The sequence below is a fragment of the Paramisgurnus dabryanus genome, chromosome 3, assembly GCF_030506205.2.
Source record: "Paramisgurnus dabryanus chromosome 3, PD_genome_1.1, whole genome shotgun sequence".
Lineage (NCBI taxonomy): Eukaryota > Metazoa > Chordata > Actinopteri > Cypriniformes > Cobitidae > Paramisgurnus > Paramisgurnus dabryanus.
In genome coordinates this window covers 51,764,488-51,791,895 of record NC_133339.1, presented here as the reverse complement: position 1 = coordinate 51,791,895, position 27,408 = coordinate 51,764,488, and the positions used below count along the sequence as shown (strand labels likewise).

Genomic DNA, 27,408 nt, shown 5'->3' with positions numbered 1-27,408 from the left:
ATAAAAGCTTCTATACTCTCTCCTGCTTCTTGATTACGTCTGTTAAAACGTGCACGTTCAAAAATCACATTACGTTTGCTTACGCAATGTCGTGTGAATGCCGTTTTCACTGTCTCATATGACTTTTTCTCCACCTCAGACAGGGGAAGAACATTCAGGATATCTTCAGCTTCGTCACCGATAGTATACATAAATGTATTCACTTGAAATTCTTGTGACTGCTTGTCCAGACCTGACGCAATTCTATAACGCTCAAAGCGTCGCATCCATTTGGCCCATTCACTCATATCACTGAGGTCAAACTTGCCTGGTGGCATCAGCGACGGCAACATTTGTGGCACACTGGCTGCTTCATCATCCATTGTTGCCTCTTTTTATTTTATTTATTTCTTGCTGTTTCTCACCAGCTCAATCTATGGGGGTAATTTCATGCCAATATTATTGAAAATGGACAGACTAAAAGTCACAAATAGATATTACAACTTGTAAACACAAAACGCAATCTACAAATAAATTAAAAATCCACAAACACAGTCCTCGTGATCCGCAAATGTAAAACAAGATCTACGAATCGTCTTTGTGATCCACAAATATAAAGCATGATTTACAAAAAGAAATCAGTGACTTGTACTTGAAAACCAGAATTTGAATGAATGTAAAGTGACTTCTTTGCAGATGAATATCATTTTCTATTTGTAGATTGTGTCACATTTGTTTTCAGAATTCTGACACTATTGTTTCGCTTTGGTGACAAAATAATGCCATAATCGTTGAAAATGAAGAGACTACAATTTGTAAACACGAAACAAATCTGCAAATAGGTTCCAAACTCCTCATGATCCGCAAATGTAAAACGAGATCTACAAATATATAAAAATCCACGAACAGACTCTTCATGACATACAAATATAAAATGCGATTTACAAATAGATTTAAAATCCGCAAACCAACTCTTTATGATTCACAAATAGAAATCATCGACTTGTACTTGACAAACAGAATTTAAATGAATGCAAAGTGATTTGTCTGCGCATGAGGGTCATTATTTGTTTGTAGATTGTGTTGCATTTGTTTTCAGAATTTTGGCACAACTGTTTCGCTGTTTTCCATTAAAAAAATCTACAAATGCCCTCCTCACAATTTGCAAACAAACACAGTCTAACTTGTATTTTCCAACCATTGTAAAAAGACATTCTTACACATTCTGTGCAAAGTTCAGCATGCAAGTGTTGAATCTGTGTTTGCAAATGACAGGGCATTCACGAATCCTTCTGCACAAGTCTACAGATCTTTTTGGCACTATCTTTCCGCAGAGTTTGTCACTACGATCCACGCGTGTAGTCAGCCAATCAGGTGTATTGCTTCAAAGTAATGCCACGCCCCCTCAATAAGCACTTTTCAAAATAAAAGCTGGGCTCACTGCCATTTACCGTTGCCGGTGTTACAGCGCTGAAAGGCGGCCAGACCGCGTTATCGATATTATATTAATGATATTAAAGCATTTATGTATAGCATGGCAAATATGTAGCATTAACGTGAACTAGAACAACCCCTCATTTGAGTTATTATCAGTGCCTGACAATTCAGCCGAGGTCATTAAATCGTTAAAAACACTGCATGAAGCGGTTTTATCCTTAAAACATCAGTGTCTCTTCAACGAACATTTGCCGAGCGTCAGCGAGCCAGCTGGATGGAGTGGAGCTGCTAAGGTGACACAGCTAAAATAAAGCAAGCGGGTGCAACGATAATATTGGATGTAACTTGCCGTAATTAACAAAAACATGAGCCTTATTTGACAGCAGCACTAATTGAACTATTTGACCATATGCATTTCATATACATACTGTGACCGGAATGCACTTACAAATCGCGCTGTTATTAGAAACATTTAACTGTTTCCAGACTGTCGCTATCCCTTTGTCGAGTGCTGAAATGTCACTTACTGAATGACTCGTAATTGTAGCAGAAGCTTGTTTAGGCTAATGATCTTCAGCCGATGTGCACTAATATTTTTTTAAATATTATTAATTATTTTTCAATGACTTATTAAATGTTTTAATAATTTGTGCATCATGAAATATTCTTTTTTCATATTTAGTTAGGACTCGTCCCACTGCGCAATGCCTTCTGCATTTTATAATATAGTTTACATTTTTATTTTTATTTGTTGTTTATTATCTATGTTTATTTATTATTAAGGATTATTGCATTGTACCGTAAATATTTATTTGGTTTCTTGAATCAGATGCCATACCCTTCAAAAAAATATTTTTTTACTGTAGCCTAGATGAATTATAGCAGCAATTGGTAGGAACCATTTATCAATTCGCTAGTACCAACTTTTACCAAAATTGTACCAAATACGTTCCTTCTTAATTAATTTATGTTTAGTCATTTAAATTTCATTTCTCGTTTGAATTTTAAATATATTATATTAAAGTAATTTAAACAAATAAACAAAGAAAAAAAAACCCAATAAATAAATATAGCCTACATTTAAAACATTACATTATCGTTATTGCTGGAGTGCAATTTGCTGGTTGTCCTGCAGGTGACCTTGTAACACTGCTGTCTTACGATGCACTTATAAATTAACGATTACTCCAGAGCACTCGTAGATCTACGATGATTTTCGAGTGCTACTTAAGCTACAAAGCTTTTGGGAAACGGCCCATAATTCTAAAATGAATTTTAAGATTGTTTTTACGATCTACTTACTTAGCGATGCTTTTGGGAAACCCGGCCCTGCTCGTTTGGAATTTGCCTGGCGCACAGCTCTAGTCAGAAAGATTAAAAGGCGGGCTTTGTTTTTAAAAAAATTAATGCATTTCTTTATATTACAATAATGAACAAGTCACCCATTTATCAAGTATCGATTCATTATTTTCACTTAATCCTTTTTGCTTTTTACAAAAAGTAGAATAGGCACGCATATTCTGCATTTAGCCAAAATTATGACTGTGGCATGAAGAAACTTTCCTATTTTAGTGAAAAATAAATAAGTTATTTTGCTATTATTACGTAGCATATATTGATGATTTTTAATAACAAATATGACCGTTTTAAACAAACTAAGTACACTGATAAAAATAATATGAAAAAAAATTATACGCTGGATTTACTAAAAAAAAAAAGATACAGTGCATCATTTTTACATACACTTTTTTAAAGTAAGTTTTACATTGAATTTAAGCCTTTGCAATTTAAGCAATTGCAATGTTTAAGTAAGTTTTACATGGAGAAGCAATTAGGCCTACTAAAAATTCCATGTAAAATTTACTTTAAAAAGTGGATGCAAAAATGACGCACTATATTTTTAAGTTAATACAGCCTATTATTTTTTTATAATTATTTAATTTCCTTCTCACAAATTTTACATGATAAAATTTAGGAATTAACTAAATAATGTGTTAATCTAGAATTACTCACATTTTTGCATTATTTGTACTCAAAAATAGTTTTTGTTTTAACCTATTTTTTTATATAATTGACTAATTTTATTTAGTTAAATTTACTAAGCCACAAAACATTTTTTACAGTGTAAAATAAGAAAAACGAAGTAGGTAAAACCGCATACACAGCTAGACACTCAAATCGAGCTAGGCACTCAAATCGAGTCAAAACAGTCTTGGCTTTTAGACCCACAGTCTGCAATCCACCCTAACCCGGACTGCAGGTGACATGTTAAAATTATTCCACCCGTTACATCCAATCAGTAGTGGTTCAAGCATATGTGCCGAACCCCCCCCTCCCCTTCATTGTCCCCCAACCCTACCACCAGTGAATAAATAAATACATTAAATAAAAACAAGCACTTTAAACAAAAAGCACACAGAATCCTTTTTTTGGTTTTTAACTGAATTCTAAACAGTTAATTCCTTAAAGTTAATTAAGGGTTAATCCCTAGTCCTCCCCTCGCGAGTTGTTTTTTGTTCAGGGCCTAAATGTGCATTGAAATATAGTTGAATGTATTTCATAAAATTAATAAAAGATATACAATTATAAATTATTGTTGAATTATCCCTTTCTCCAAGTATGTCATTATGCACAATGTATCAAACTTTGAAAATGAAACAAAAACAATAACTTAAAAGTCATTTTAAAAGCAGTAGTTATTAATGACATAACTGTATATACTGTACATTGTATATTTTGCACGTTTCTCATCCTCTTTTTAATCCTGCTTGACTGAAGGCTTCCGTTAGAACGTTTCTCGTTTGTCGTAAGGTTTTTGTACATTAAAGCTGTTGAGTTTCTCCCGCGGACTTTTCCCCCTCGCGCTCGGGCACGCTGTCTGCACGCTGTATATGAACTTGAACGCACCGCCTAAAGTCGAGGGCAGGGCGCACACTTCTAGTTCTAAACAGGTTAACTGAAAGCACAATGACATTAAATGAGCTGACGCCTATTTCGTTTTTTTTTTCGCAGACGCGCACAGCTCCAGTCAGGACATATTAGCCAGTTTTGTATATCAGTAGGTTCCAAACTATTGAAACCCCATACGTATTTACAAGACCTACATTTTTTTATAGAAATATATGGGAAAACACATTTTTTCCCTTTTAGTAGTTTTTTAACAAGTTTACTTAAATAATATTGAAATATAGGGCTGCACAATTATGGCAAAATCATAATTGTTTAGGCTACTGTATTTGCACTGAATTGGAAATGATATATTAGAAAAATCCAATGAATTTTCAAGGCTGCAGACAACAGTATAGCAGATATGGCTACTGAGGATTTAATTATATTATTTTAATAGTCAGCGAGTCCCACTCCGGCCCTCATTTTGAGTGTCTAGCTTGGTGCACATTTTTACCGACTTTCTTTTTCTTATTTTGGTAAAAAATTAACAAGTTCTATTATTATGTAGCATACATTGATTTTTTTTATAACAAATATGACTGACTTATTCATTGGCAAATGCAGAACAATGAGGAGAAAGCAAAGGTAGGCTACACGCCTTTCTCCCTTATATGATTAAAGGCTTAAATGTCATTTTTAAAACGAAAGCACATGCTTGTCAAATTTATGCTGGCTGGATAAATGCAGAATCAACAATATCTTAATTTTTTTTTCGATTTATTTGTTCGTATTCATTGACCCTTTTTTTCTTGTGCCAATTAGCACGATTTTCTTTTTCCTGTCACTCAGCACGAATTTCTAGCCTATATTGTTTTCCATGAACACAAATACATATATCAAATACTGCCTGACGAAATTTTGTGACCGAGCCAGCATAAATTTGACAAGCATAAACAGTCCGCTTTCGGTTAAAATTTGTTTTTAAATTAAATACATTTTAAAATTACATTTAGCTTATGTTCCCCATGATTAATCTTCTCATCGCAAGGTAGAGGCGTGTCGCCTATGTTCTACATGTTCCTTGTTGTTCTGCATTTGCCAATAAATAAATAAATAGGCTATTTAGTTTGTTTAAAACTGTCATATTTGCTAGCTAGATAATAATAGCAAAAGAACTTATTTATTTATCACTAAAGGAAGGTTCCTTCAACGCCACAGTCATAATTTTGATTAAATTCAGAATATGCCTGCCTATTCTACTTTTTGTAAAATGCAAAAGGGATTAAGTGAAAATAATTAATCAATACTTGATAAATGGATAGCCTAATCAGTCCTGACTAGAGCTGTGTGCCAGTCACATTGCAAACGAACACGGCTGGGTTTCCCGATAACGATTAAACTTAGCACTTAAGAGCGCTTTCTACGAGCTACTTAACGAACATTCGTTGTTCATTTACGTGCGTTTCCCAAAGATGCACGTATAACGATCGCTCGCAACTGGGTAATGCAATATAATCCTTAATAATAAATAAACATAGATAATAAACAACAAATAAAAAGATAGTGCATCATTTTTGCATCCACTTTTTAAAGTAAATTTTACATGGAATTTTTAGTAGGCCTAATTGCTTCTCCATGTAAAACTTACTTAAACATTGCAATTGCTTGAATTGCAAAGGCTTAAATTCAATGTAAAACTTACTTTAAAAAAGTGTATGTAAAAATGATGCACTGTATTTTTTTTTTTTTTAGTAAATCCAGCGTATAATTTTTTTCATATTATTTTTATCAGTGTACTTAGTTTGTTTAAAACGGTCATATTTGTTATTAAAAATCATCAATATATGCTACGTAATAATAGCAAAATAACTTATTTATTTTTCACTAAAATAGGAAAGTTTCTTCATGCCACAGTCATAATTTTGGCTAAATGCAGAATATGCGTGCCTAATCTACTTTTTGTAAAAAGCAAAAAGGATTAAGTGAAAATAATGAATCGATACTTGATAAATGGGTGACTTGTTCATTATTGTAATATAAAGAAATGCATTAATTTTTTTAAAAACAAAGCCCGCCTTTTAATCTTTCTGACTAGAGCTGTGCGCCAGGCAAATTCCAAACGAGCAGGGCCGGGTTTCCCAAAAGCATCGCTAAGTAAGTAGATCGTAAAACAATCTTAAAATTCATTTTAGAATTATGGGCCGTTTCCCAAAAGCTTTGTAGCTTAAGTAGCACTCGAAAATCATCGTAGATCTACGAGTGCTCTGGAGTAATCGTTAATTTATAAGTGCATCGTAAGACAGCAGTGTTACAAGGTCACCTGCAGGACAACCAGCAAATTGCACTCCAGCAATAACGATAAGGTAATGTTTTAAATGTAGGCTATATTTATTTATTGTTTTTATTCTTTGTTTATTTGTTTAAATTACTTTAATATAATATATTTAAAATTCAAACGAGAAATGAAATTTAAATGACTAAACATAAATTAATTAAGAAGGAAAACGTATTTGGTACAATTTTGGTAAAAGTTGGTACTAGCGAATTGATAAATGGTTCCTACCAATTGCTGCTATAATTCATCTAGGCTACAGTAAAAAAATATTTTTTTGAAGGGTATGGCATCTGATTCAAGAAACCAAATAAATATTTACGGTACAATGCAATAATCCTTAATAATAAATAAACATAGATAATAAACAACAAATAAAAATAAAAATGTAAACTATATTATAAAATGCAGAAGGCATTGCGCAGTGGGACGAGTCCTAACTAAATATGAAAAAAGAATATTTCATGATGCACAAATTATTAAAACATTTAATAAGTCATTGAAAAATAATTAATAATATTTAAAAAAATATTAGTGCACATCGGCTGAAGATCATTAGCCTAAACAAGCTTCTGCTACAATTACGAGTCATTCAGTAAGTGACATTTCAGCACTTGACAAAGGGATAGCGACAGTCTGGAAACAGTTAAATGTTTCTAATAACAGCGCGATTTGTAAGTGCATTCCGGTCACGGTATGTATATGAAATGCATATGGTCAAATAGTTCAATTAGTGCTGCTGTCAAATAAGGCTCATGTTTTTGTTAATTACGGCAAGTTACATCCAATATTATCGTTGCACCCGCTTGCTTTATTTTAGCTGTGTCACCTTAGCAGCTCCACTCCATCCAGCTGGCTCGCTGACGCTCGGCAAATGTTCGTTGAAGAGACACTGATGTTTTAAGGATAAAACCGCTTCATGCAGTGTTTTTAACGATTTAATGACCTCGGCTGAATTGTCAGGCACTGATAATAACTCAAATGAGGGGTTGTTCTAGTTCACGTTAATGCTACATATTTGCCATGCTATACATAAATGCTTTAATATCATTAATATAATATCGATAACGCGGTCTGGCCGCCTTTCAGCGCTGTAACACCGGCAACGGTAAATGGCAGTGAGCCCAGCTTTTATTTTGAAAAGTGCTTATTGAGGGGGCGTGGCATTACTTTGAAGCAATACACCTGATTGGCTGACTACACGCGTGGATCGTAGTGACAAACTCTGCGGAAAGATAGTGCCAAAAAGATCTGTAGACTTGTGCAGAAGGATTCGTGAATGCCCTGTCATTTGCAAACACAGATTCAACACTTGCATGCTGAACTTTGCACAGAATGTGTAAGAATGTCTTTTTACAATGGTTGGAAAATACAAGTTAGACTGTGTTTGTTTGCAAATTGTGAGGAGGGCATTTGTAGATTTTTTTAATGGAAAACAGCGAAACAGTTGTGCCAAAATTCTGAAAACAAATGCAACACAATCTACAAACAAATAATGACCCTCATGCGCAGACAAATCACTTTGCATTCATTTAAATTCTGTTTGTCAAGTACAAGTCGATGATTTCTATTTGTGAATCATAAAGAGTTGGTTTGCGGATTTTAAATCTATTTGTAAATCGCATTTTATATTTGTATGTCATGAAGAGTCTGTTCGTGGATTTTTATATATTTGTAGATCTCGTTTTACATTTGCGGATCATGAGGAGTTTGTTTGCAGATTTGGAACCTATTTGCAGATTTGTTTCGTGTTTACAAATTGTAGTCTCTTCATTTTCAACGATTATGGCATTATTTTGTCACCAAAGCGAAACAATAGTGTCAGAATTCTGAAAACAAATGTGACACAATCTACAAATAGAAAATGATATTCATCTGCAAAGAAGTCACTTTACATTCATTCAAATTCTGGTTTTCAAGTACAAGTCACTGATTTCTTTTTGTAAATCATGCTTTATATTTGTGGATCACAAAGACGATTCGTAGATCTTGTTTTACATTTGCGGATCACGAGGACTGTGTTTGTGGATTTTTAATCTATTTGTAGATTGCGTTTTGTGTTTACAAGTTGTAATATCTATTTGTGACTTTTAGTCTGTCCATTTTCAATAATATTGGCATGAAATTACCCCCATACAAAATCCCATGGAAACAACGAAGAAATATCAATATTTCTCATATGTAATACGTTTGTGGACTAAAACTGCGAATGGATGTTATATTGTGAATGCTTTGCAATAAGATTTCAGCAGTGTGAATTCGTCTAAAGTTATGAGGGGCGCAGTTTCATAATAAGAGCTTGAAATCATTTTATGAATGAACAAATTTAAATATGACCTCGTTGCATAAAATTTATTATAAATTTTGCTAGAGCATTTATTTCGTGGAACAGCACTTAAAAATGAAATCTAAACCCTCCAACCTTTCTAATGATATATGGCATGAAAAGTTTAATAACCTTCTTCATCAGTATAATGTATTGTAAACTTAATAGTTTGTAAACAAAACGCGTCAGGACCACGCACGGGCCCGGTTCGCTTTAACAGGTTCCCACCTCTATAATGGTTTTAATGGTGCACTGGAACAATCCTTCCTAAAAATAATTAAACTTTCATTTACAAAGACGTGAAACTCACCGAGTGGTCAGGGGTGTTCACTGATATGCTCACACAAAAATCGCTGTAAAAGATGCTTTCCAACAGCTGTTTTAGCATTCGTTGTTAACTTGTGGACCTATTTTTCCAAACATCTCGCACCCATATATTCTTCCGTTGAGAGCTTGAATAATACACTCCAGCCCAGGTGGTGGCGATAATCCGCCTTTGCCAATTGCAAGAATACAAACACAGGGTATATAGACGGTTTCATCGGACGCACGTGATACACGTCTGGATCCGAAGTTTACTTCCGGTTTCGTTTTTTTTAATGGTCTGACTAGTTACTAAACTGATCTCTTGAACGAATGCCTCGTCGAAAATAACAAATGTTTTGGTTTCCTAGGTAATCTATGTGTTGTTTTGTTTGCTTGTTATGTAAATAAACTACATTTAAAGAACTTTGTTGTTATTTATTCTTAGCGGAGTTTACCGGAAGTTACGTGCGGACCGCGACAGCCGCTTGTTTATGTTGTTACTGCTGAAACGGTCTATACAGCAATCCTTAAGTTAAATTTACTACTTTTTAATACCTTTTTTACTATCTTCGGAATTTTTTTTAAAACCATCACGACACTGAATTGCAAGTGTTAATCAGCGACCGTTCTATTTTTTACACAGATTTTCACATATATAACATACAAAAAAGAATAGACATGTATTAAAGTGTAAAAAGTTCTTCTGACTGAAATGTTTTTCAGGCCAAGTCATATTCCTTTAACTAACACTATGTAGGCGAGACCAATAGCATTTTTTTTTGCCATAAATTCCATATTGAAGTCTCCATATAGGTAGCTGTAGTTTGCAGGGCATTTTAGATTAAGGCGAAACAGCTAAATAACTCACTATATAAAAAGAAAACATGAATATCACCACCTTTAATGAATCTTTTATTAATTATTTATTAATTGTCAATGTATTTTAGCATATACAAATTTTTTTTTTAATCAAAGTTAAAACTGTTAACATTAGTGAATGCACCATGAACTACCGTCAATTACTGTAATGACAAACAAGAATTAATGAATGCTTATATATTCTATATTTTTCTTTGTTTTTTTTCAAGTTATATAATGCATTTACTAATGTGAACAAATACAACTTTTTCATATCATATTATTCAGTACACATAAACAAATAATCCAGGGTCTGTTCTGTTCACACAACAGCTTACAGTCACAGCTCTAATACAGTAACGTTATGTATGAATATAAACCCTGAATGAGTAACTCGAGTTAAACTCGTGTACAATTCGCACAGGATGCCTGTAACCATAGTTGTAAAGTGACAGTTGTTAATTGAATGACTGTACCTTTATCAACAAAATATTATGTTACAATAGAGGCAGCGCTGATGTGCTAGTTTATGTGGAATGTTTCTGCTGTTTACTTTCTCCTAAGACCTAAATGGTCGTGTTTATATGAGGATATTTGCAAAGACGGGATTTTTGAGGCATATGTGTTATTTAAGGCCAATAAAGTGGCAAAAATACTCACAACACAAGCTCAATGAGAAACGATTGTGCGGCTTGCATACTCCTCTGACACAGAAACAGCAAACACATTTAGCACTGTTGTTTGTGTTTGAATGGCTTAAAATCACATGTTCAGGGCCTGAAATTAACACCCGACCACGCGCCAAATGCGGGTGGATTTTGCAATTGGCGGGTAACACTGTCAATCTACCAGCCACATTGGCGGGTAGCCAATGCGAATCAGTGATGCGCGGGTCAATGTATAAACAACCCACTCCCGACCGACATTTTCAACTAACCCGCCCGCAATTGTTCAAAATATTTTTTAAACCCGACCGACTGACCGCGGCCCGAATATCATTAAAATATTTGTTTGGGTAACCGGCAACCGCTCATTTCTTATCAAGCTGCGCATATCACTGATGCAAATTGAGTGATTCATTGAGAGGATGCGACTGCTGTTTCGCAACGTTCATGCGATTGGGAAGAAGATGAGGCACTTCTCTGACTACGTTTGGATGTGCGAGTAAGTATTAAACTGTTGGTGAGATGGGATGTGAACGCAATGCTGACATGTGCTACTGTATAATCGCAGTTTCACAGATGTGTAGTGCTGCTGTGACGGATCAGAACTCTTGATGTGTAAACTTTAAAGAGAGTTGCGCTACTGTGTCTTATACTGTAGTATATTAACATACATTTTGCGAATAGAGTAATGAAAAACAACGTATATGCGGCGTTTATGTGCGCAGTTTGTGCCCCCTCTGTCTCTGTGTGCGTGCACGGGTTTAAGGGGACTCAATAGGGCACATCGGAGAGACGCATTCCTAAAAGCAAGCGTACATAAAATCTTTCTGCTCTTGACAGGGCACATATAATAAACAAAATGAAATCAACAGTATTCATTTTCTAATTAAACATTTCATTATGTCTTAACTTAAGTCTATGTATAGAGACTAGAGAGTCAAAAACTGTGTCTGTGCTGGTCTTAAAGAGACAGTAACCTCAATTAACATACTTAAGTCTGTGTCATTAATGTTAATCAAACAACCTAAGACAAAGAGAAATTCACTTTTGTAGCTCTAAAAAATAATTATATTTGATTTATATATTAAAAACAGTGTTATCATTCACTATTCAGGCAAAAAAAACTGGCTGGTAAAAAGTCACTGTGGCAGGTGGATTTCTAAATCCACCTGCCACAGTGGCTGGTGGTCAAAAAAGTTAACTTCAGGCCCTGCACATGTTTATAAACTGCGGTGCTTAAATATATATACAAAGGTTACGTTTTTGTGACCACACCAAATGCAACTGCAAGAACCGACAGGTGGATGACATCAAAGTCCCGCGAGAGCATTTCGGAAGCAGTCTCCTCTTATGATTCCTCGTCAATCGCTCTCACGGGATTTGGATGTCATCTGCCTCTTGGTTCTTGTGGCGCCACATGAAGTTTACCCACGAGTTTAACAAACCCGTTGTATCAGCCACTGACTAGATCAGCATAGCATTAAAAAACGTGACGCGGACGATCACGTACGTGAGAAATCACTTACCCCCAAAATACGAGAGCCCTAACATTAGTCATACTGTGCAAAGACACGTAAGTTACCTGGCTTTTTGGTTTTCTATGCCCACGAACTGAAAGGCTTGCCAATCTTCATCATTTCGCTAAGCCAAGTCAATCTCCATTGTTCTTTTACACCTTTATCGATCTTCAAAACATTGGAGCCTTCCTGCATTATAAGTTTGGCCATGCTAGCTGAAATAAAGTTTTACCTCAGCTTAACGTGATACAGTCAGAAAACCTGGAGTGGATCCGGTGCGTAGTGATTACAGAACGCTTACAGCGGAGAGAGGAACGTGATTTGGCTCCACTCCAAGGCTTTGATCACATCCCAGAGACAAAAGATATTTGATTATGTGCCCAGACATGCTAAAGCCCATAGATATGTATAAAGGCTAGATGGCTCGTCCGCGCTGCTGGCCAATTGAGTGGAACGTCCGCATTTTGGCGGCCATCTTACGACAGGGCGCTCGCTCACTCGTAGCATTGAGTTTTAATGATGCAGGTACTTTTAAATGACCATAACTTCCTTAATTTTTTACCGATTTTCAAACGGATTGGTTTGTTATAAACGTCAAAGATGTACCTATGACACTGAATACCTATACTAAAAATAAATAAAAAATTCATGAAACATGTTAAAGCATCCAGAATTATAGCCACGTTAATAACGTTTGTAAAAACCAAACCGTTTGAAAATCGGATGAAAATAGAGCAAGTTATGGTCATTTAAAAGTACCTGCACCATTAAACTCAATGCTACAAGTGAGCGAGCGCCCTGTTGTAAGATGGCCGCCAGGTGATGCCGTTAGGGACTCAGCGGTAAGCCATCTAGCCTTTATACATATCTATGCTAAAGCCCATATTTAAAAGAACTAACCCGAACGCAGATAGAATTTCAATCAGAATAGGACACCTGATAGTCTGCAAAAATAATACTTAATTTGGAAAAAATAATACCTCTGAGACCAAATTTAACACTTTTAATGGCCTTAAATTTGACAATTTTGATTTATCACTTTTTAAAACCCCGCGGACACCCTGAAACAAAGTTCCCGGTGCAGACTAATACCGTAACTCACAGCACATCTAATACAAGTCAATGGAGTTGGACAAAAACTACAATAAAACCTGTTGGAATGCGTCTTTTGCATCGATTTTTGTGTGAGCATATCAGTGAACACCCCTGACCACTCGATGAGTTTCACGTCTTTGTAAAAAATGTAACGCATTAGTCAAAGTCAAAACCGTTTCGTTTCATCATAAACAATCGGAAAACAGGGCTTTAAGTGTAAAATACCAATCTTGTCCTTTAAAACACCTGATCTAACTCATCAGCTTGTTAGGGAGACACGCTAACCATTCTGGAAAGAGGCTGATTAGATGAATCAGGTGTTTTAAATAAGATAACATCTTATGCTGCGTTTACACCAACCGCGACCGCGGTAGAGGCGTGAAGCGCAAGTGATTTCAATGTTAAGTCAATGTGAAGACGCGTTGACACGCGTCTGGAGGTCTGGCGGCGTGGAAGACGCGTTTCCGCCTCATTCGCGCGTCTAGCTCGTGCGAATTGAGCATTGATGCTTTTTGTGCATTTTGTGGTTCACGAGAATTTGCGTCTGACGCGCGAACTTTGGCGGAATTTCGTGCCGCGTTAACCAATCAGGAGCCTGCTTGCTGCTGTGGAAGCAGCCCCGCCCCGAGTCACTCATTCAACCTGAAGGAACACTTGATATTGTCAAACAGTCACTCGGAGCTATACAACACAAGTTCTTATTTCTATAGAGAAAGGAATAAAGGGACCACGCTTGGAAGCAGAGGCGCATCTTGTCAACAGGCAAGGCAGGCAACTGCTTGGAGCCCCGAGCCACTAGAGGGCCCCCGAGTTTGTTTCTCGGATGGCCAGCTACACCCGGTAGATGACCATAGATACTCAACATGACTGCATATCAAAATTCCGATTTGATGGAATGTTGATTGACATTGACTTAGCCCAGTCAAAATCCAACCCAGGTAGATAACTTGCCAGTTTCGAAAATGAACGTAGCGAATGGGTGACGTTGTATCATTCAGTCGTGCTGTCGCAGTTGGTCCGTACGGATCACGACCCACGGTTTGGCTTGCGATTGCCAGATTAATACGCAAATTTAAATAGGAAAAGTTTATCATTTGCACGTGTTTCAAAGGCTTGCAAATGCTAACACTCAAATTATTTAAAACAATTTAAACGCAAAAAGGCGCTAAAGTGAGCAGCCTCGTACCCACATGTGGTTTAATGTGTCCGGTCCAGCTACAGTCAGGCACGTGCCCAAGTGTAAATCTTGTGTGCCCCGGTGTAAATCTCAAGTTTAAATTTCAGCAGTTAACTAGTGCAATCCTTTACAAAGACAATCGCGGGAAAAACGGATCTATATGCAATGTAGTTACCAATCAGTCGCAATGACGCGTACATGCACATATTCATGTCCGCGCGCGTCTTTGCGTTCATTCGCGCACAACCACATTCAAAAGACGCCACGCGAGTGAGTTAGCTTATGAAAACATGACGAGACTAAAGGAAGTTTCTAAATAACAATGCAAATCCTATTTTGACTCGATCATTACTGGCTTCTGTAGATGGACATCAGAAATGTTTTGTGCAAAGCAGGGAAAGGGAAGAAGAAAGCAGAGATGATGAGTTTGAGGGAGGTAAGACAAACTACATCCTCATCCTGTCAGGTCTCAAACATTATCAATTTCAAACAAATCTCAGGAAAACCTTTTGTCAAGTCTGTAGAACTGCATTGTTGCTGAGAAAATCAACAGATGTATGTGTTATACTGTTCTGTATTTTCAGATATGAAATTAATATTTCGTTTACTAATATTTAACTCTAGGACACTAACTTACATAACAGTTAGCAGTAAATTTACTGAGATTATTTAGTATAGCAGTCATAAAATGACTGGTTTCTGAAAACATTCTTGTAAAAATAAGTTATTAATCATTGCTATCATTGTATAATGTAGAAAATATTTCTCTGCTGTCATTATTTCCAAACATGTTATGCCATTTATGCATCCAAACATGTTAATAATGTTAGGTATGATGAAGATTACACTTGTATATATGTATCTTTCGCAATAACTGTTGCATTGTAGAATAGTATAGAAGTTTTGCACACTTCTTGCACATAGGGAATTTTCTGCTTGGGGCCCCCATAGACCCTAGAATCGCCTCTGCTTGGAAGAGTGTCAGTGAGGACTTCGGGCAACCTGGTAAGTTGTAATACACATTTCACTTTTGAGTCACGTGACATTTATCGACCCGCGCAGTTTATTTTCCCCCTATAGTAAGGTTACCAAATACAAACCGGTAACTCTCTCAATAAATACACAATCAACATCAGTCATCTTGCAAACAGACATAGCACTTGCCCCTCCCACAAGAAGCGGATTTTGCCTCTGACGCGTGTCAAATGCTTGCTTTTTCCACGCGGCTACTTCGCTCTACACACGCAAATGCATTCAAACTGTTCAAGCGGCAAACTAGGCGCAGTAGACGCGATTTTGATGCCTGAAACGCGGATGGTGTAAACGCACCATAAAACTTTCTGAAAGGGGGTACGCAAGGACCAGGATTGGGAAGCATTGTACTACACAACTATTACCCTGATATGCCAAATGACCAAAAAAAGAGAAAGACAGAAGTCTCTATTTGTTTTTTTTTCTAGTAATATGATAAACAAATATGCTTTATTCAAATTAATGCATAATTCTTCACTTTGGTTTAATTATGAAGTTATAGCATCCATACAAATTTTATATAAAATAAAAAATTCTTACCAATTCTGATTTAATATTGGTGTTTGTCTTCAGCTCTGCCTCTAGGCACTGGAGAGACTCTGTATCTTTTACTGGAAGATGATTTTTGAACGTGGCCCCATCATGGACATCAGAATTTGGGCGATTTGTTGAATGCAGAATTCTAAGAATTGTTTTTTGTTGGTCAAGAACCATTTCTTGTTTGGTCAAAATCTCCTTAAGCATAACTGCAAGAAATTAACATTAGTTGACAGAAATCATTAAAGTCAGTGTGTAGAACTGTAATATGATATACTCTCCAGAACAGTATAGATATAATAAATATCTTTCTGATTGTCACAGGTCGAAAAAAAATTATTCTTAGCAACCACTGATATTAATCAACCCAGATAGCATGCAACCATTGAAACAATGTTAAAAATCATTGATTTGTCAATATTAATACCATTGAATCAATATCACGTTTGCACCCTCAATTAATATTGAATAAACATAATTTCAACAAATCACCATTATCGTGATCAGTGTTGGCTTTAGTTGGGCCCTTGACTCTTGTGTAGTGCTGGGCAAGCTACTTGGAAAATGTAGTGAGCTAAGCTACCAGTTACTTCACATTAAATGAAGCTTCACTACACTGAAGCTACCCCCCTAGGAAATGTAGCAAGCTAAGCTACATCAATAGTAGCTTGCTACATCTAAGCTACTTTTTATAGGGTGACCATACGTGCCATTCTTCCCGGAGGCATCCCGTCCAGGATTTTGGGTTCGTCTTCCGGAAGTCGTATTTGTCGACCGCATACGTCATAGAGGATTATTATTATTATTATTATTATTATTATTATTGCAGAAAAGCAACCGTTAAATTTTAAGAATGAAACTTTTAAACAAAATTTTTAACTGAATGGCGTATGCGGTCAACAAATACGACTTGCGGAAAACGCACCGAAATCCTGGACGGGATGCGTCTGGGAAGAATGGCACTATGGTCACCATACTTTTTTATTTTTAACCAGTTTTATTATGTAATTATTTATTCAGTTTCAATTTATCATTTTGGTAATTATAGGCAATACAAGCATAATGTAGGACTAGGTACATTTTGGGGCTGTTTGCTGGACTTATCCTACTCCCAGAATAAAATGCATGTTTGAGCTGCCTTTATTCAAAAACACCTGGCCCTAACATATCTTAACACAAGGGTCTCCAACGTGGGCCCGCAGGCAGCCTGCACAGAGTCTGTGAGGTGCCCGCCAAAGCACATTCTATTAATAGTTTCAATTGTAATATTTATTACATGTTTTTATATTAGCTTGGCTTGGCGACATAACCCAGTCAGAGGTAGAGCACGAGTCTTCACAGAATGCGAGTGGTAATGTTTTGTATGAATGAAGGCTGCACAACTCGAAAATATGGAACAAACGACGTCCTGTGTCGATTCAAATGACGTGCTTATTCTCAAATTCAGGACGACTTCAGAAATGTTTGGAAAATTGTAGCTTGTGTGGAAGCTACCTCACTACTTGGTCAAAAAAAGAGCTTAGCTACTGAAAAGCTATTTGATTTAGAAAGCAGCTAAGCTACCGCCAAGCTACTGAAAAATGTAGTTAAACTACTAGCTTCGCTACTTGTAGTGAAGCTACTGCCCAGCACTGCCAATTCTTAACCTTGTAGTTAAAACTAAGTGGTTCGTCAGATCATGTGAACTGAACAAGGTCGACAATGCAACAAAATTACCCCTTTTGGTTAGAATCAAGTGGTTGTTAATACTGGTTAATCCTGGTCATAGATTTGTGGTAACAAACTATCCATCACTTGTAGTCAATAATTCAGGATATGCTGAATAAATTCAAAATAGCAATTTATTGACAAAAAAAATCTTTCAAGTGTGAACTCTCTTATGGGTTAATAAGTGACCCGACTGTCTAAATCTTCTCTCACACGGTAGCGCCCATCTCCCAATGCTTTGGGACAGCAGCTCAAGATGTGCTCCAATGATCCTCCTCTCTTGCAGAGTGGGCACAAAGGTGTATCTGACAAGCCCCAGCGAAATAGATTGGATGGGCTAGGGAGGACATCATAGACAGACTTAACCAGAAATTTAATCCGGTGTGGCTCAGACTTCCACAATTCTGCCCATGATATCCTCCGCCTGCTCCCATCGGGTCCATGCCCCCTGCTGCCGCATCCCTACTGCTCTGCTGCCGCGAGCTTCCTCCTCCCCTGCTCGGACCTCATCTTGAAACAGCTGCTGCCTTTCTTTTCCCTGGGCCTTGTTAAAGCAAGGTGTTGGGTTGCTCCCGAGTCCTGCCCGTCCAGATGCCACCACTCCTACCAGCTCGCCATGTCGCAGCCGTGACTCAGCCTGCTCTACTGCCTCATGGGCCTTCCACTTCCTGCCAGTTACGACCTCTATGCCTGCTGAAGAGACTTTGATGTCAATGGAGTCTGTAAAGTATTACCTCTCTTGCTCTGGTTACCATGAAATCTTCCTTCAAACTACTGAAAGGCAGTTTTAGCTTGTTCTTCCTATCGTACAAGGCGATGTCACGGAGACTCCTTGGTAGCCCTAGACACTTCCGCGGGAAACAGCTGACTTTCCTCTCAAAGCCTTCAACGGTGGTGATTGGAACATTATAGACCAGCAGTGGACAGAGCAGTCGGGGCAGGATGCAATGCTGGTAAATCAAGGCTTTATATTTACCTGGCAGACCTGACTTGTCCACAGCCATCAGCCAGCTTCCCAACTGGTTAGTGGTCGTCTGGATTGCTGCGGTGTCCTTCAGGGAACAGTCGTAGATCTTGCTTAGGCTCTTGACTGGCTTTTCTTGAACAGATGGTATCTGGATGCCTCCTAGTGTGAAACGGAACTGGTCTGTAACCTTACCTTTCCTCACTACCAGGGACCTGGACTTGGCTGGCTTAAAGTCCATCTGAGCCCATTTGATGAGGTGTTTGAGCCTTTGGAGGATCCATCTGCACCCCGGGACTGGTCATCGTCAGATCATCCATAAATGCTCTGATGGGGGGCAGCCGTATGCCTGACTTGGTGATTGGGCCTCTGCACTCCACCTCTGCTGACTTCACCAGCATATTCATTGCCAAGGCAAACAATATCACAGAAATTGTACATCCAGTGATAATGCCCTTCTCCAGCCGATGAAATGCAGATGTTTCCGCTTCTGAGGTGACTCTCAAACTGAAGGAGTTGTAATAGTCCAGTATGAGGTTCTTGATCTTGTCTGGAACGTAATGTTGGTCCAGTGAGCAAGAATGCTGAAGAAGATCTTGCACTCAACACTGAGAAGCGAGATGAGTCTGAACTGCCCGATGGTGCTTGAGCTCTCCTCCTTCGGGATCCAGACACCCTCTGCATGTCGCCACTGCTGAGCCATCTTCCCTCTCCTCCAGATGACCTTAATCAGTTTCCATAACCTCTTCAAGAGTCTAAGGCACCTCTTATAGGCGACGTACGGCACTCCACTCGGGCCTGGTGCCGAGCCGGTTCTAGCAACCTTGATGACGACTTCACCAGAACCCACCTCGACATTTAACACCAGGGAACCAACTTTGAAGGAAGTTGGAGTTATCAGCTTCTTACATGGCCCGAGATCTTTGTCTCTGCCTGAGAGCATTTGTAGCGTTTTTTTAACATTATGGATCCTCCTGTGTTGAATTAAATAGTCAATTCGACTAAAAGACTTGTCACAGAAATCACAGGTGTGTGGTTTCTTGCCAGTGTGAAGATGTTCATGTGCTCTCAGATTTGAAGAATCTGAGAACCTCTTTCTACATTTTCCACAGCTATAAGGTTTCTCTGCAATGTGAGGTCTCTTATGGGCTGTCAACGACAATGCATTTGTATAGGTTTTATTACACTGAGAGCATTTGAGTTGCACCAGAGGTGTATTTCAAAACTAACAGACACATCATCAGTGATGTATCCTGGGTTCATTGGGTGTTTCGGGTCTCACAACATCATACATCCTCGCCCAGGCGACCCAGCCATGGTTGATCAGACCCTTGCTTGTGTCTGAGTAGCTTGTATGATCCACGGATCACCCCGCTTGATCCACAGCCATCTTGACGCCTTTTCAGCGACGTCCGTGATGTTCTTAATGGCTTGTAAGGTTTTTCATGTGAATGTATTCTCTGGTGTCTGCTTAAACTACTTCTTTGTCTAAATCGTTTCACACAAACCCCACATTGGTATGGTTTCGCTCCAGTTCTTTCAATCATCTTCTCATCTGAAAGAAACACAATAATAATTAAATTAAAAGTTTTCAAGCATGTTTCGCCCCTCAAAAATGTGATTCACTTTGGAGAATAATAATAATAATAATAATAATAATAATAATAATAATAATAATAATAATAATAATAATAATAATAATAATAATAATAATAATAATAACAATAACAATAATAATAATAATAAAATATAGCTGCAAACAGCAATTACCGGGGTTCAAGCGATTTGGGACCTTACATGGGTCATAGCATGAAAAACAGATTTTTTCCATGTGTAAGTGCTATAATTGGGTCCCCAGTGCAACCTAGGAAACTTGAAAAGATCTCCCCACTAACTTTGTTTGGGGAAACCATTCTCTGTTAGCATGTGAAAAATTAGGTCGTTCAAATTTTGCCTGTTTTGTGAGGTAGGTAGCAAGGCAAATTACAATAATACCGCCCCCTTTATCTGCACTATCCAACCAAAGCACTGCCATTTAGTGCAGAGTGAAAGAAGGAAAAATAATAATTGACAGCACAATTGAGTTTCCATTACAACAAACCACCATGATTGCGAGCAGTGTTTGCATTTCATCCGCTCATTTGCATTTTAAAGGAAACACCCAAAAACGGCACACTTTTGCTCAGGCCTACAAATTGTCAATTTTAACATGCTATAATAAATTATCCGTGGAGTATTTTCAGCTAACACTTCACATACGCACTCTGGGGACACACACAATTTATTTTACATTTTAAAAAAATCTCATAATATGACCCCTTTAAGACCTTTATGGGCATGCCTGTGTAGATTTGCTGCATTGTTAGCGACAAAACATGAGACAAAACAGCCCACCACAATTTCTCTACGATGTTCTGATATAGAGATATAGGTCTCACAGGGCTAACCTATAACACAGCAATGATGAAGAATAAGCTAACACACATACATGCATTTACACACAGAAGCAGAAATGGCAGGGTTAGGAAATAAGACTTTGAAATAAATGACCGATCTCCATATGCTTGGTGTCCTTCAAGAGTTCATCAACCTATTTAAATGTTTCACCTTTGTCCAAATGTCACATGACTGTTAAAACAGATACAGTCAGGATGATTGACGAAATGTTATTTTAACATGATAATAGTGACTTCATAAAGTTAAATCATGTATGCATTGATGAAACCTGTGAACACAAATTTCATTTATTATTCAAAAATGTATACTCAAAAATTATTTTAGCCAGCAGATGTCATCTGCTGGCTAAAATTATTATTTCATTTTACAATTAATTTAGCAAAATTAATAGTGAATATTGAAAAGTAAATAAAGATAGACACATTTTTAATTCAAATCCTAATAAGCATGCTCTTAAGTATGTTAATGAGGGTCTGTGTTTCACACAGAGAGTATATAAGAGAATACAGATTTTTGGATTTGGAAACAATAAAGCAATGTTACATATTTTAATTTAATTAATTAATAAAAAATTTAGGCTCTGTCATGTTAAATTGTCAAATAGTGGTGTAGCTCTGCAATTATTTGCATGTGATTTAAGTCTGGGCCAATAAATAACTGATCCAGATATATTTTCAATATCAAATTGTCATGTCATTTAGTAGATTTGCTGGTGAGCATTTGTCTCTGTTCACTTTCATAAAGTGCTGCTATTTAGTTGGGTTCCAGCAGGTAATTTATGTGAATAATATCCAATTGCATTATTACATTAAGTTCTGGGTGCAATATTTTAAAAAGAACGTATAAAAATGTAACTACTTTGTATTACACATCATGTCAGGACACGTTTATGTCATGGAAGGTAGAATAGAATCCTAATGCTACTGATGTAAATACAGCCAGACATATATCCTCTTGACAGCAGCAATTCATTTCTAATGTTGAACAGAGTTTTGGGGATAATGGAAAACTTTAATCCATATCTTTATGATTTCATTTACACATGCGTGCTGCAACTCAGTCGTACAAATGGCACCTACATCACTGTGTGACATCGTATGAAATCTATGCATACGCCAGCATATACTGAATTCATTACATTTTTCTTTTGATATATCTTTTCCCACAGGAGACAGAAAAAAAATGTACTGCACTGATTTTATTGTTGACTGAAAACCCTAGCAGTAGTTTTGAAAAATTGTTTTTGTAATTCAAATTTAAACAACTAAAGGAATAAGACTTACAATTGGTGATCACAATTTGGCATTAATTTTTGCTCACAGACTACATGAAATTGTACTGCATTGGCTTTTCACTTTTGTTGAGTGAAAAACCAAGAACTAGTTCACAGAATAGTTGAGTGAAAAACCAAGAACTAGTTCACAAAATAGTTTTTTCATATAAACAAACATCTAGAGCAGTGTTCTTCACTCCCAGCCCTGGAGAGCCGGTGTCCTGCAGAGTTTAGCTCCAACCTTAATCAAACACACCTGAGCAAGCTAATCAATGTCTTCATGATCACTAGAAGATCACAGGTAGGTGTGTTTGATTAAGGTTGGAGCTAAACTCTGCAGGACACCGGCTCTCGAGGATTGGGAGTGAAGAACACTGATCTAGAGCATTGGTTCTCTACTTCATTTCTGAAGGCCCACTGCTCTGCACATTTTGTATGTTTCTCTCATCGGACACAATCCGTTCAGTTCATAGAGATCTCTACTATTGTGCTGATTATTTGAAGCAGGTGTGTTGAGAACCACTGATCTATACAACGGTTTACTTCTCACACATTGTGTTAGATGCAGATATATTCAGAAAGATGAACTAAAAATCCTCACAGACACTTGGAAACATAAGACCAACAGTCCCATGAGTTTAGTTGTAATCACACACCATTAGGCTTGACACGTATATGGTTAATGCTGGTTGGCTGTTGGGTGGCATGTTTTCTAAGATATGTAATTATCCTCATATACCATTAAAAGAACCTAAAAAAGTAGATTTTATATGCAAATAACAATTAGGTCAGACCAATACTTATATATCATATACATAAGCTATATGCATCGTTCATTGTTCTCATGTTATAGCGCCACCTAGTGGAAAATCTCTGCAATTTTTTGCAGTTGCTATGGATATAAATGGCATCGACTTAACCATGTATGGTGGCAGACAAGGCACAGTATGTTGCTAATTGTTTAGCCCTCTTTTCGGGCATCCTAAGTTGTTGTAGTCCTGATACAACCAACATGTGTACATGACCTAAAACACACACACACACACACACACACACACACACACAAATCGCAGTGTTGGACAATAAGACATAATACTCACATACAACAATATACACAGGAATAACAAAAAATGCGCTACACATGGCATTTAAAAAACTGGATGGATTATTTATAGTTCGAATATGGATTTCACGTCATGTTCGAATGCATATTGGAATATCGAATAAAAAGTGACAGCCCTATCATATAATAGTGTAGCCCAGTTGTGCTGAACACAGTGTTATGAGACTTTTGCCATTAATGTGTTTTTAAGCAACTGAAAAAAGCACAAATGCCAGTGCATGTCAAAACTTACCCAGGGCCCTAAAACCCCCTTAGACCCCAGAGGGTTAAGAGGTTGGTCAGACCAAATAATGAATGGCAGTCAATACGCCAATACTTAACCTTGTAGTTAAAATTAAGTGGTTTGCAGATCATGTGAACTGAACAAGGCAAACAATGCAACAAAATTACCCCTTTTGGTTAGAATCAAGTGGTTGTTAATACTGGTTAATCCTGGTCGTAGATTTGTGGTAACAAACGATCCATCACTTGTAGTCAATAATTCAGGATAATGCAGAATACATTGAAAATAACAATTTATTGACAAAAAAACCCTTAAATGTGAACTCTCTTATGGGTTAACAAGTGACCCGACTGTCTAAATCTTCTCTCACACTGAGAGGATTTGTAACGTTTTTCATCATTATGGATCCTCCTGTGTTGAATTAAATAGTCAATTCAAATGTTTTGGAAATTATGTGTGAGGACCGAAATAAATTTTGTTGATTGTAAAAAAAGAAAGTCAATTCGACTAAAAGACTTGTTATTATTAAACCTTTATTTAACCAGGTAAAAAAAAACTCACTGAGATTAAAAATCTCATTCACAGGAGTGACCTGGCCAAGATGAGCAGCAATACAAGAAATTCAATAACAGACTTACACAACACAAAACAGTTTAAAACAATTACATATCACAAACAAAATTTAAAAACAGTTACATTTCTCAGAATCGTCATTCAGTTGCCAAATATCTGCTTTAAACTGGTCAAAAGATGGAAGGTTTTGCAACTTCAATTTCGATTGAATGAAATTCCAGTCGAACGGTGCTGCATATGCAAAAGATTTCTTACCCAATTCAGTTCTAGCAAAAGGAACTGACAGCATATAGCAGTTTTGAGAGCGTAAAGAATATTTTGTAACAGAATTATGCTGTATTAATCTACAAAGGTACGAAGGTAACATCCCCAAGATAGCTTTATAAATCATTAAGTACCAGTGGATTTTTCTCCTACTGGACAGAGAGGGCCAGCCCACACTTTTATACAAGGTGCAATGATGCACAGAAGATTTGCAATTTAATATAAACCTAAGGGCGCCATGATAAACAGCATCTAAGGAAGACAGAATAGAAATTGGAGCAAACTGATATACTACATCACCATAATCAAGTACAGATAAAAATGTAGCAGAAATCAATTTCTTTCGCGCATTAAATGACAAACAAAACTTGTTTCGAAAATAAAACCCAAGCTTAATTTTCATTTTTTTCTTCAGTTGCATAATATGAGAGCCAAATGATAAAGTATCGTCAACAATAATGCCAAGATATTTGTACTCTTTAACTAATTCAAGCATTGAACCTTGTAATGTCTGGAGAGAAATCAACTTAGTATCAAATTTCTTTGAACCCGAGAACACCATATATTTAGTTTTCTCACCATTCAGAACAAGCTTTAAATTGAAAAGCCTTGACTGAATGACATTAAAAGCTGACTGAAGTTTACACAGAGCTTGCTGCACAGAAGAAGCACTACAATACAGGACCGTGTCATCTGCATAAAAATGGAGATTAACATCTTGTATGTCATGATCAAGACTGTTAATATAAATTGTGAATAAAAGGGGCCCCAACACGGATCCTTGGGGAACACCTTTAACAGTAACTAATGACCCAGATAGACAATTTTCAATTTGGACACATTGAGTTCTACCACTCAAATAATTTTTAAACCAAGAAATTACGTTACTTGATAAACCAACACTTTTCAATCTCTGCAACAATATATCATGGTCCACCGTGTCAAAAGCCTTAGATAAATCAATAAAGAGAGAGGCACAGAAATTACCTTTATCAATTGAACCCACTATGTCATTTAAAACTTTCAAAACAGCTGTAGTGGTACTGTGTTTTTTGCGGAAACCAGATTGATTTATAGACAGCACTTTGTTTGTATTCAAATAACATGTAAGCTGTTCGCTAATCAAACTTTCTAAGATCTTAGATAAAACACAAAGCTTCGAAATTGGTCTATAATTATCTAACACCGCAGGATCTCCCCCTTTTAGTAGAGGTAAAACAAAAGCGGATTTCCAAATTTCCGGAACAGCACCAGTATTTAGTGAGAGATTAAAAATATAAGTTAACGGGGAAGTTAAAATATCTGCAGCTAGTTTTAAAAAGAAGGGGTCTACTTGATCAGGGCCTGATGACTTATTTGTGTCCTACAATCTGAGTGCTTTATAAACATCTGAACTCCTGAATTGTCTAAACCTAAACTTCTCCTTTTTTAAATGACTTTCTGCATTTATAAAATCTGAGTTACAAACCATAGCTGTTTTATTTTGAGTGTCAAACAAAGCACCAGATGCAACAAAATGTTTGTTAAAACACGTGAGCATCTGCTCTTTATCTGAAATACTATAGGAATCCATTTTTATACATGAAGGAAAACTAGAGCTATTTTTACCATCTCTTAACAATTTTATACTCTGCCAAAATTTCTTCGAATTGTTTGAGCTAGCAGTGTTCGCAATAAAATAATCAGCCTTAGCTTTTCTAATAGCAGCAGTACACCGATTTCGAAGCTGCCTAAAGCAGATCCAATCTGAGCATGAGTCGGATTGTCTTGCTGTAGCCCAAGCAACATCGCGCTCACGAATAAGAGCAGATAGTGTTTCAGAAAACCAGGGGTTATCTCTACCTTTAACTCGGAATTTTTTAAAAGGGGCGTGCTTATTAATAGACAACATTAAACCTTCATAAAAATATTTCCAAGCGGACTCAACATCCGGAATGAGGTAAATCCTGTCCCAGTTATACAGTGCTAAGTCAAAAAGAAAACCTTGCTCACTAAAATGCCGCAAACATCGTCTTGTAATAATACGAGGCTTATATTTTGGTAACTTAGTATCTCTAACTGTAGCAATGACGCAATGATCACTAACATCATTAGCAAATACTAAGGCTGAAGAGTACTTATGGGGGGTGTTACTAAAAATTAAATCAATCAATGTGGACTTTTTAGGATCCTTCAAGTTTGGTCTGGTATGGGTCTCTACTAACTGAAAGAGATTCAACGTATCACAGATTGCTTTAAAACTATCAGATACCGGCTGAAACCAGTTCACATTAAAATCACCCATAAGTACTAACTCCTTATAATTCAAAGAGGCCACTGCATGCATTAAAGAGGAAATAGCATCATTGCTAGCTGATGGAGGTCTGTAACAGCCAACTAAAGTAAGATGCAAAGTTTTAGAAACAATAAGATTCAAGGCTAATAATTCATATTTGTTTACAACCGACTCAGATAGTAGCAGTGAGACTTCAAATCTGTCCTTAACATAAACAGCTACCCCCCCTCCCCTCTTTGGTCTATCAGCCCTATAAACAGTATAACCATCTATGCCTATGGTTTTATCTGAAACCGTCCTATTAAGCCATGTTTCAGATATTACTAAAACATCAGGGCTTGTATTTAATACCCAAATACGCACCATATCCAATTTTGGGAGCAGACTTCTCACATTCAT

At 36.9% G+C, this 27,408-nt stretch overlaps 1 long non-coding RNA gene and 1 pseudogene across 1 annotated transcript in view; both read right to left on the bottom strand.

Moving 5' to 3' along the window:
• LOC135745378 (uncharacterized) overlaps nt 1-27,408 on the bottom strand; it is a 78,226-nt gene that overhangs the window by 8,248 nt on the left and 42,570 nt on the right. The window lies entirely within an intron of this gene.
• LOC141281889 (uncharacterized) lies at nt 18,024-19,764 on the bottom strand (annotated as a pseudogene).